The 12,635-nt window shown below is 40.5% G+C and overlaps 1 protein-coding gene across 1 annotated transcript in view; it reads right to left on the bottom strand.

Annotated features, from left to right (window-relative positions):
* Nucleotides 1-12,635, bottom strand: part of LRRC52 (leucine rich repeat containing 52) — a 40,481-nt gene that overhangs the window by 26,686 nt on the left and 1,160 nt on the right. The gene's annotated exons all lie outside the window — the stretch shown is intronic.

The raw sequence follows: 12,635 nt of genomic DNA, 5'->3' as shown, positions 1-12,635 counted from the left end.
GTCTTGGGATTCTGATTAGGGTTTTTCTTCTCCCCTGGAAAACTGACAAACATACCACACAATCTCACTGCTTTTCCCTTATTTTCTTTTCATAAACTACATACTTGGGAACAAGCTTTTATTAAGTGTCTACCATGTGATAGGCATTGTGCTTGCTAAGTGCTTTACAAATATTATTTAATTTTATTCTCACAACAAGCCTTAGATATAGATTTGATTATTGTCATTATTTTGCAGTTGAGAAAAGTTAAGTGATTTCCCAAGTATCTGAGGCTAAATTTGAACTCTGGTCTTCCTGACTTTAGGACCAGTGCTCTATCTACTATGCCATTTATCTGACTCTAAAGTTTTTTTAAAATTGCTTGTAGCCACTTGGAAGAAAGTGATCATACCATTCTCAAAGTCATGATAGTCAAGTGTGGGAATGTGGTTCAGGTGTGATTTCTAGCACATGTGTAGTTTAGGCATCTAAGTGGTACAGTGGAGAGAACACTTGGCTTGAAGTCAGGAAGACCTGAATCCTCTGTGACCCCCCCCCCCGGGGCAAGTCACTTACTCTCTGTCTGCCTCAGTTTTCTCAAGTGTAAAATAGAGATAATATAATAGCACCTAGCTCCCAGGATAGTTGTTAGTATAAAATAATATTTTTAAAGTGCTTAGTACAATGGCTGGCAGATAGTAGGTACTTTAATAAATGCTTGTTCTTCTCTGCCTTTAGGATAGCAGATTTCAAAGAAAAGAGGGGCATGGTATCATAGGTAGATACCAGCAAAGGAAAAATGGATGAAGAACAATGGAAATCTTTAAAAATGGAATGCAGGGGCAGCTAGGTGGCACAGTGGATAGAGCACTGGTCCTGGAGTCAGGAGTACCTGAGTTCAAATCCGGCCTCAGACACTTGACACTTACTAGTTGTGTGACCCTGGGCAAGTCACTTAACCCCAATTACCTCACTAAAAAAAAAAAAAGGAATGCAATAGTTCTAATGAAGGACAAAAGATTGTGACATCTGAAGAGACCGATAATACTTCAGAGGAATTTCTCTGATCAGCTTAGATTCAAAAAAGAAATGGGCAGAAAAAGGAAAAGTGGGGTGGAAAAGGTGTGTTGAGGAAGAAGCCTGTAACCAAGGAAGAATATTTGAAAAATGGCAGGGGACTTTAGGTATAGTGTCAAGAGGGATAAAGCCTGGGAGCTGAGGCTTATGAAAAAAAGTCAATTTCTTAAAGCTATGTTCAAGACAAGCTGAGGACTCTGGAAGGGTTAGGTCAGCTGACTGGGTCAGAGAAGGAGAAAGTGAAACTTCTCAGCACCATTTTGATTCCATCTTCTCCGTCAAGGTGAATGATCTTTAAATTGGAAAGGGTTGGACAAACATGGTTAAGAGAGAATTAGAGGGGGCGGCTAGGTGGTGCAGTGGATAAAGTACCAGCCCTGGATTCAGGAATACCTGAGTTCAAATCCGGCCTCAGACACTTGACACTTACTAGCTGTGTGACCCTGGGCAAGTCACTTAACCCCCACTGCCCCGCAAAAAAGAGAGAGAGAATTGGAGCCAAAGATAGAGGAGGAGATAGTAAGAAAATACCTAGCAACTTTAAATGAGTTCAGCTCTACTGGCCCAAGTGAATTACAATACAGAGAACTGAAGGAAGGCGGAAATGTGATTGCTGAACCTCTGCGGATGAACTGAGGAACTGTGCAGAGCCAGGGTTTTTAAGTCATTTTTCAGTCATGTCTGACTCTGAAACTCCATTTGGAGTTTTCTTTGTAGACATATTGGAGTGGTTTGCCATTTCCTTCTCCAGCTCATTTTACAGATGAGGAAACTGAGGCCAAAAGAGTTAAATGACTTGCCCAGGGTCACACAGCTAGTAAGTATCTGAGGCCAGATTTGGACTCAGGAAGATGAGTCTTCCTGACTCCAGAACTGGCACTCTAGTCACTTTGCCACTTAGCTGCCTGGAGAACCAGGGAGGTGACAGAAAATGTAAGACCAGAGATGACTATCTCAAAAAAGGAGATATATAACTCTTGCACATCTAAAATTATTAATGAGCACTTCAAAAAGGTGGTAGTGTCACTTCATTATGAGCCAACGTGAGATCATAACAAGTTATGTCAGGCTAACTTCATCTTCCTTTTTGACATAGCAAATATGTTGATTACAGAATAGCTCTAAAGTCAGGGTTATTAACTTTTTAACATGTTATGAACCCCTTTGGAAGTCTGCTGAAACCTATAGAATCCTCTCAGAATAATGTTCTTAAATTATTAATGGAAATGCTATGTTTCAGCTTAAGGTGAGTGAAAATATAGATATACTCCAGTGCTTAACGTGTTTCCTGGCACACAACATATGTTATATAATATATGTTTAATAATTTAATAATATCATGTTTAATATTAACTGATATTTATTTAGTGCTTTAAGGTTTTCAAAATTCTTTCTAAACAGCAACCTTATTTGGAAGGCATGCAAGCATCATTTTATCTATTATACATAAGAAGATACTGAGAAAAGAGAGGGTAAGTGACTCATCCATAGTCAAACAACTAGTTAAGCTCAGAGCCAAGATTCAAACCAATGTCTTTCCAACTGTCTCATACTTTCTCAGGTAGGTGAGGAGAGAATATATGTTGAAATTTCAGCAAAAGATTTGGAAAAAAATATTAGACTTCATTCATTTATGGTTTTTTTTTTTTTGAGAACAAGATGGAGAAAGTGGACTGAATTGGCTCTCAAGGGATTAAGCCCTTACATAAACTGAGTGTTAGCTAACTGGCTTCAGCCAGTTACAATATGCTCTATTAGCATATTGTAGGGCTCTCTCTGACTGTTCCGTTGAACAGTTTTATTTATTTTTCTTAAATGCGTTTAATTTAATTTAATTTAATTTTTTAAATTAAATTAAATTTTTTTGCTCTTTGTAGGATTCTTTTGTGAAACTAGTTTCTTGCAGATGATGGCTTATTACTATTTCAACTCCAGTGATGACAGTGGCATCTGTTCCTTCACCCTCAGGACCTTCTTTCCACCGTTGAGTGAATCATCAATGGTATCCTGTCATACTGACCATCTTCCCCATCACCTCCAGGCACAGCCCGCTTGCGATCTCCCCGGTCTTGTAAATGTCGGAGAACATCTTAGTACGCCTGATGACGTCGCGGTAGATGATCATGGCGGCGGAAGGACAGAGATGACGGGGGCGCTACCATTGCGTGGGCATGAAACTCGGTGTGAGCACGATGCAGCTGGAACGGCACTTGGCGGGAGTGGGGGTGGGGGAGGAGGGGGGAGGCGGGGAGCAGGCGGAAAAGGTCTGTCGGACAGTTTTATGGTGACTTGGAATGCTTAAACTGAGATGCTACTTTAAGCTATAACCTATTTTAAACTGAGATGCTAGTTTAAGCTATAACCTATTTCTACATTTTCTCCTAAGGTTACACTTGATCTTCAGTAAATGTTAGTTGAATTAAATGACAGATAACACAAAGCTGAAAAAGATAGCTAATACACTAGATGACAGAGTTGAGATCAAGAAAGGTTTAAACAGGCTGGAACAGTGGGCTGAAGCAGTAAGTTGAATTGTAAAAGGGATAAATATAACCCTCTGAATTTGAATTCAAGAACCAGCTACACAAACAAAGAATGGGGGATATATGACTAGATAGCACTTTTTGGAGCACACTCAGAGGAGGGTGATCATTATATATAGTAAAAGGATTGGAGGGAGGCAGCTAGGTGGCACAGTGGATAAAGCACTGGCCCAGGATTCAGGAGGACCTGAGTTCAAATCCCTCTCCTCAGACACTTGACACTAGCTGTGTGACCCTAGGCAAGTCACTTAATCCTCATTGCCCAGTTAAAATAAAATAAATAAAAGGATTAGAGGCAATGCCATATGAAGATTAGCTGATGTATCCCCATTTGTTATATGAGGGAGCTGGACTAGATGGTGGGGAAGAGCTAGGTATGTATTTAGCCAAGTCATGTCAACAAGGATTTGGTAAGTACTTCCTATGTGTCAGGCAGTGGGAACCAGTAGATAGGGAGAGGTCAAAGATGAGAAGAGATGATGTTTGAAATGGGTAAACACCATTTAAACAGTCATGAGACCAAGAACACAAATATAGGGGTTAGCCTTGGCAAGAAGGACCAATATTATGTATCAGACTGGGACAAAGGAGAAGAGAATGAAGGATGTTACTGAGGTGTTTTAAAGCATAGAATGGGGAGAAGAGGAAATTCATGACAAATGGCTTCCATATTTAAGTGAATTCTAAGGGAGTCTTTGAGTTAGAGGATGGGGTAGTGTAGATGTGTATAGAAGAAAAGGTGGGAACAAGCTTCTGTGGGGAGGGTGATAAGAGAGTTCACTGGAGAAGAATTAGAAGGCTTTCTGGCCCTCAGTAAGGTGTAGTGAAGAACTGGAAGCAGTGGATGGAAGTCATATGATAAATTTTAGGAATTTTAAGAAAGAAGTCCCTAATAAATGGTGGAATAAGCTTCCTTGCAAGGTGGTAGTGTCAAAGGAGACACTAGAGGACCACTTGTTGAGAATGCTGTAAAGGGGGTTCCTATTTCACGTTAGGGTTTAGAACAGATAACTTCTATCTCTTTCAACTCTGAGGTTTTATTTGTGTATTATTCTATTATTAGACAAAGGCTCCCTCCTATTCTCTATCTCCCTTTTCATTTCTTTCCCCCTTCTTTGGGTATTATAGGAAAAGGCAAAATTATATGTAGAGGATAACAGTCTTTTTTCCACAAGAGGGACTATAGCAAGATTTAAGCTATATGTCAGAGGAAGAACAGAAATAGACTCTTCTGGGAATTTCATCAAATACATTTGATATGGTGGTTGGGAGTGAGGGAGGACATGTTTTGACTGCTATGAACAACTGAGATAACTTTAGAAAATTCATTCTGCTCCTCTGGACCTGAGTTTTCTCATCTTTAAAACAAGGGCACAGGGCTATCCTTTGGATATCACAGATAGAAAAAGCAGACTTTTGCGGAATCAACACTCTTCTGTTGTATTTTGTTCTGATGCTGGAGGGATTGACATCCCTATAGAGGTTGGTCAAATGCATCAAAGCAGCTATGGTGTCACCTCTAAGTCTAGCTATTTCTGACATGGATAGACTGGAAAAATGCATCTCTATTAGAAAGAATGCTGTGACTAGGCAGGACAATGGAAAACACCAATTCAGCTCTTCTTATTTCTAGGATGTTCCAATCATGACTGTGTCCTGTTGATCTTACCTTCCTTAATCTCATAACGTGTACTTCTCTCTCCCATAATTGTTTATGTACTACCCCCTGCCCTCATTCATCTCTCAACTCCATACCAACACCAATTTATTTTTTGTCTTCTCAACTTAGTTGCAAGACTATAAATTGGCTATCTCCACTTGGTCGGAGAATATGGCGGTGATACCTGTTCTCATTTCAGCGATGTGATCTTCTTTTATATAATCATAAAAATGTCCTGAGTAAGCCAGAAGAATGTAAAGTACTCAACTAATTCTTGATTCCTTTGATACTTTTAAGTATTAGAACTGATACAACTGTGGGAAACTCTAGGCCAAGTCCATTAACACTGGTCCGCATTTCCCCTAGTGTAAAATTTTGGACAGGTTCATCAGTTGGCCTGAATACCATCCTTCCTTAATAGTCTCCCTTCTCATCCCAGGAATTGTGGTGGTAATTGATTTACTTTTTCTCATCCCTCTCAGGTAGAGAATGGTCCAGAGAGTAGATGGATTGGGACAAAATCGAATAATACTATTTGATAAATCACCTGAAGAGGTAAGACTTTCCTGATGAGGAGTTTCTGTGCCAGTCTGAATAAGGATGAAACTTTGATAATTAGCTCCTGAGACTCAATCACTACTGAACTGCATGACTACATTAAATTTTCTCTAAACACAATCTAAATGAGAGTAAGAGTAAGATATAAATACATAAAGTAAGTAGAGAACAATTCTAAGGCAAAATTCCATAGGAACAGATGTGTGATAATATTGTTCCAGCTATGTAAGGCAGTGGTGAGTTTTAATAATGCTTGTTAAACACTGCACTTATGGTGGAAGAAAATGGTCTCAGCAAACTCCTTTCCTCATATGCCATTGTGTTCTCTCTCTTGAGAATGTCATTAGCTCCTATGGATTCAGCGAACATTTTTATCCTAGTTAATCCCAGATCTATGCATTCAGCCCTATTTTTTCTATTGAGCTTCAGTTCCACATTGCTAAAACTGAAATCATTATCTTCCTCCCCCCAAACCTTCCTTCCTTTTTTTTTTTTTTTGGTTGGGGCAGTGAGGGTTAAGTGACTTGCCCAGGGTCACACAGCTAGTAACTGTCTGAAGCCGCATTTGAACTCAGGTCCTCCTGAAGCCAAAGCTAGTGCTTTATCCATTGCGCCACCTAACTGCTTGCTTCCTTTTAAATTTCATTAGTACCACTGAGGATGACACCATCCACCCAGTCCCTGAGGCTCACAACCTAGATGTCATCCTTGACTATTCACTTTCACACCCCTCCCCCAATCTGATCTGTTGCCAAAGCCTGTTGATTTTACTGTTGTAATGTCTCTGACACAGCTACTATTTTGGTTCAGGTCCTCATCACTCCATACTTGGATTTCAATAGTCTGCTGCTAGTTGGTCTCCCTGCCACAAGTTTCTCCCCACATAAGTGTATCAACCATTCAGCTGCCAAAATGGTCTTCCTCCTAAAAGCACAGGTCTGCCCATATCATGTCTCTACCCAGTAAATTCCAGTAGCTCCCTATTGCCTCTAGAATCAATTATAAAATCCTCTGTTTAGTATTCAATGCCTTTCCTCATCTCCTCTCCCAGCCCCACCTTTCTAGTCTCCTTTTACCTTATGCTTGCCCATGTACCCTGAGATAAAGTGGCACTAGCCTCCTTGCTGCTTTTCAAACAAGACACTTCATCTCCTGACTTGGACATTTTCACTGGTTGTCCCCCATGTCTGAAATTCCCACCATCTTCATCTCTTCTTCCTGGGTGACATCCTCCTGAGCTTCAAAAGAAGCTAGGGAGGGCACCTAGGTGGCTCAGTGAATAAAACACTGGCCCTGGATTCAGGAGGACCTGAGTTCAAATCTCAACTCAGACACTTGACACTTACTAGCTGTGTGACACTGGGCAAGTCACTTAACCCTCATTGCCCAGCAAAAACCCCCATAGAACTTAAAAAAAAGAAGCTAGGGATTCTAAAAGGTGGGAGTGCAGAGGAAGTATCTTCCAGGTATGGAGGGCATGGAGATGGGAAATGGTGTGTTGATTTAGCTAACAGCTAAAAGATCCCATTGGCTGGAAAGTAGAATGGATACAGAGGAATAATGTGAAATAAATCTAGAAAAGTAGAAACCAGAAAGTCTGGAAATTCAAAAAAGATAGGCATGAAGGACTTTAATAATAATTAGTATTTATATTTCTCCTTAAGGTTTTAAAAGTGCTTCATATATATATAATTGAATCCTCACACCAATTCTGAGAGGTAGTTGCTTTATTATCCTTATTTTACAGATAAGGAAACTGAGGCTGAGAAAGATTAAGTGATTTGTCCAGGGTCATACAGCTAATAAGTGTTTGAAGCAGGATTTTAACTCAGGTCTATCCTAACCACAAGTCCAGAACTCTATCCACTGTGCCATCTAGGTATCACTACAGAGTTTGTAGTTTATCCCAGAGGCAATAGGGAGCCATTGAAGATTTTTGAGTTGAGGAATGACAAAACCACATGAGTGTTCCATGAATATAATTTAGTAGCTTGGTGGAGGATGAGTTAAGAGAGCATTGACTGGTAGCAGTGAGAACAAGAAAGCTATTAACATATCTTAAAGAGGAGAATCGAAGCTAGGGTAGTTGGCTATATGAGTGGAGAGAAGGGGACAACTCTATGAGATGGTTAAAGATCAACATTGTTTTGTGACCTTTATATTACTCCCTTTCTTGTACTCTAATTTCCAGGCAAATTGGTTGATTTGCTGCATTCATCTCCTACTCCCATGCCTTGAATTCACTGTCTGCTCCTTGCCTAAACATAGGAGCCCTAGCTTCCTTTGAGGCTCAGCTTAGCTCATGTACAGTACACCTGTCACAGAATGTCTTTCCTGATCCCCTAGGTTTTAGTTTGTTCTCCCCCCTCACCCCTCTCAATCTCTCTTTCCCTCAGTTGTCATGTGCCTACTTATCTATTATATTCCCCTGGTAGAGTGTAAGGTTGGTGAAGGGGGATACTGTTCATTTTGTCTTTGTACCTTTTTCTCTTAGCAAAGTGCCTTGCAGTTAAGAAATGCTTATTGGATTGGCCATCACATGGAAACCTGTTGAGCCTTGCTGTTTGGCCTCAGAGGATTTCACAAGAAACCAGAATGGGTGAAAACTAAGGTCAAACTTCCTGAAAATTAGGGCTCTCTACAAACAGAACAGAGGCCATAGCATCCTCTTCAATGGAGGTTTTCAAGCCAAACTTGGGTGACCACTTGTCTGATATGTTGGAGAGGGCTTGTTCTGGCATATTTTTGGACTGATTGATTCTGCGATCCTTTTCAGTACTTATTACATACTTGTTGACTTGACTTGAGGGTTTGTGATTCTACAGAAGCTGGGTCTGGAATCGAAGCATCTTGAGGGGAGGATTCTGTACTTTCCTCCCTCAGCATGCTTGCTTCCATACTGCACACTTGTGCAGATAAAAGGGTTCTGATTCAGTGACTGGAGCTCAGAATTATGCTCTGTGTGCCAAGACTGAGATGGATTTCAGCGACTATAAAATTCTAACCTCAGGAACTCCCAGAGATAAGTCTTAGCCATACTCAAATGCAGAGAAACAACCCTGACCTTTACATATCTAGCTGACATAACAAAGTTAGCTGTGGCAGCTTGGCTACTACCTAGTTGCATTATGGTAGGCAACTTGCTTTTTTTTCCCTCTAGGTCTCACTCTCCTCCTCTAGAAAAATGGGCTTTATGATCATTAAGGATATGGGGGAACTAACCTGTGCTGAAAAGCATTGGGATTTGAGAGTATTTAGGTGGCAGAAATATCCTTGTATAGCCTACTTTGGGGCTGGCATGGACACCAAATGAGATGGAAGCTATAAAGTGCCCCATGAGTATAAGTTATTTTTTTATCATAATAATGAATACCATGGTGGGTCAGCTCTATTTGACCTTATCTTCCTAGGAAATATTAGACATCACAGGAGGAGATTAATTTACCTTATCTTTTTCAAATAGAATCAATGACTGGAAAAAGATAGTTAGGGCCAGGATATTTTCCTTCTACATGCTGACCCAAGCCAAAACCGAAACTGAATCTTTTGGTCTATTTTTTTTTAAACTACATGCGTGCCGATTGGGGCTAGAGCTCTGCTTTCTCATCATCTGGCAGGACATCCGCACCCCACTAGAATTTAGTATCTTATACATATACTTCTCTTTGTGAAGTCAAATTTATCCCTGAGAAGTTGTGCATACATAGAATTTTTATAAATAGAATCATTTGGCGTATCTCAGAGAAGCATATTATTCAAAGGGACCTTGTGGGCAAGTTCTTTTGTAGTGTGAACAATTACCTTTTCATTTAGATCTGTTTGGAAAGTTGAGGTATCCCGGGATTAATCAAAGTGAATGGGCCAATGACACATCCTGCTTTGTTCTACCCAGGAGAGCCAGTCCTTAGTGGCATTGTAAAGCATGGCAAGTTTGTTTTGGGGCATCTTCCTGATAAAAAAGTGAGAGAGTTGGGACTTGAACCTTAGGACTTCTGGCTCCAGAGTTACTCACATGTTTCTGCTACATTATGTTTGCATGTATCATAAAATATATGATATTGCTAATTCAAAGGTGGTGGTGTCCAGTTGTTTCTGACTCTGTGACCCCATTTGGGATTTTCTTGGGAAAGATACTGGAGTGGTTTGCCATTTCCTTCTCCAGCTAATTTTTACAGATGAGAAAACTGAGGCAAACTGCGTTAAGTGACTTGCCCAGGGTCATGGCTAGTATCTGAGGCTGGATTTGAACTCATGTCTACCTCACTCCAGGTTCAGGACTCTATTCACCGCACAACCTATAGTTACAAATGCTTATTCCCTTCCATTCCCTTCAAGAGGAAAAGGAGTACTTATGCTTGGCTTGGAATTCACTTCCACTTTGGAGGAGCCAACAATGAACTGGAGCAAAATAAGTGTCATTTATGTATCCTACAGGCTTTCTGTGGCCTGAAGCAGTGGAGTATAATCCAGAAGAGAGAGAGAGGGACAGAGAGAGACAGAAAAAAAGAAAGAAGTACATTTTGCAGATATGAATGTCTCATAAACCAGTAATCCAAATTATTTGGGAAGGTTTCCTCTCTTTCTTATATAATAATAATGATACATTTATAATAGCAATTACTATGTGCTGGGCACTGTGCTAAGTACTTTACAAATATTACCTCATTTGATCATCACATCAACTCTAGAAGGTAGGTGTTATTACCCTCATTTTACAGTTGAGGAAACTGAGGCAAACAGAAGAAAAGTGACCTTCCCAAAGTCACACAGCTTATAAGTGTCTGAAGGCTTGATTTGAACTCAGGTGTTCCTGACTCTATACCCAAGACTGTACCATGCAACACAGCTGCCTCTATTATTTCCTCTCCATTGTCCTTAACAAATACACATATGTCAACTCATGATGGATTAATTCCTTTTTTAGACCAACTAGGCTTGCCTATAGATGTGTCAGATGATACATTTCAATGAAATCTCTCCAATTAAACAGTCATCAAAAAATTCAGCTGCTTGAAAGGGACAATCAATTCAGTCAACATAGTCTGCTTCATGGGTGCAACAAAAAGGGATGATTGGGAAAGGTAAGCTTTCTTTCCTTCCTTCTTTCCTTCTCTCTCTCTCTCTCTCTCTCTCTCTCTCTTTCTTTCTTTCTTTCTTTCTTGCAGGGCAATGAGGGTTAAGTGACTTGCCCAGGGTCACACAGCTAGTAAGTGTCAAGTCTCTGAGGTCGGATTTGAATTCAGGCCTTCCTGAATCCAGGGTTGGTGCTTTATCCACTGTACCACCTAGCTGCATCAGTGCCATTATTTTCAACAGTGTTTCCTTAGAAGCCCAGGGGGAGGTCTGAAGGGGCAAAGAGCCAATGAAAAATAACAATTAAAAGGAACTAACATTTGTATAATGTTTTTTAAGGTTTGCAAAAAACACTTGAAATAAATTATCTTATCCTTCCAACAACTCTGTGAGGTAGGTGCTATTATGACTGCCATTTTACCAATGGAGAAGGGGAGGCTAAGAGTGTGTTAAGCCTTGCCTGGCGTCATATAGCTGGTCAACACTGGAGCTGAAATTCAAGTCCATGCCTTCCTGACTCCAGATCCAGCTCACTCTATTTACTATACTGTGCTGAAAGTATTGGCTTCATGGGGGTGTGGGTGTGGGTGTGGGGAAGGGGGTTATTGTCACTTGAGAAGGAATGTGCAAATTTGGAAGGTCCTGAAGTTGAGATCGTCTCTGGTTTCAAATCTCTAGCCTGACACTATCTCTGGGATCACCACACAATTTTCTTGAGCCTCAGTTTCCTCATCTTTAAAATGGTGATAATTTTGTTGGCCATCTCATATGGTTGTTATGGGGAGGGGAAACACTTTTCCAACCTTAAAATACCTATTGAAATCTGACCCTTTATTCCAAGAAGAGTATAGCCCAGGTTTCTTATGGCATCTGGGCACCCAAGCAGACTAAACACTCCTTCTCCTTTACCAGTTGGTGTCACTCTGGAGGAAGGGGTGAGCAGTGAAAGCCAAGAGTAGAAGAGATTTGGGTTTATATGGTAGGGTGGTGGAGGCAGAAGCCAGGGATGTGACAGGAGACTACTAAGTAAAGTGAAACTTGAATGGAGAGAGGAAAGGCTTTCAGTGGAAGCTACTGATTTTGTTATCTTCTCTCTTGGGACTCCTGACAGACTTTGGCGGAGAAGGGGCCATGGCAGTAGCAATTAGCTTGGAGAACTCCCATGGGAGACCTCATAATCTACCAACTAGAGAGTCCAATTTTTGCCGTAGAGGATGTTCGACATGTCTAGAGACATTAACATTGCCATTTCTAGGTTAGTTCATGTACTCTTCCTTCTATCTACTTCCTTCTATTCATTTGAGCTTTGCAAGACACTAACCAATTTTTTCCTTTGTTCTTTCCTCCCATTCTCTTTCCTCCTGCTCTCTTAATGACCAATTATTAGTCCATCTTTCTGTCCCCCAAACTCCTTTCAAATCCTTCTTTCAAATCCATTACTCAAAGGTCATCTTTCCTATGGATGGTTGAACTCTTGGTGACATTCACCCTGACTACATAGCCCTGAAAACCTTAACCCCCAAATAAAGGAGACTGAAAACTCATACCATGTCATTATTTCTTCTCATTCCAACTCAACTTGCTGATGTTACTCTTCTATTGAATTTTTCACTAGACAGTCTGGAGTCTGGCATTGTCATTTGGCAAACCCAAGTTTCTGAGCAGTGATCCCAGTGCCCTAGCACATAGCAGATGCTACGTAAATGCTTGTTGATTTGAAGAAGAGTAAATTAGGCAAATCAAG

Source organism: Dromiciops gliroides, chromosome 4, assembly GCF_019393635.1.
Source record: "Dromiciops gliroides isolate mDroGli1 chromosome 4, mDroGli1.pri, whole genome shotgun sequence".
Classification (NCBI taxonomy): domain Eukaryota; kingdom Metazoa; phylum Chordata; class Mammalia; order Microbiotheria; family Microbiotheriidae; genus Dromiciops; species Dromiciops gliroides.
The sequence above is the reverse complement of the archived record's forward strand: the minus strand, read 5'-3'. Positions and strand labels throughout refer to the sequence as shown.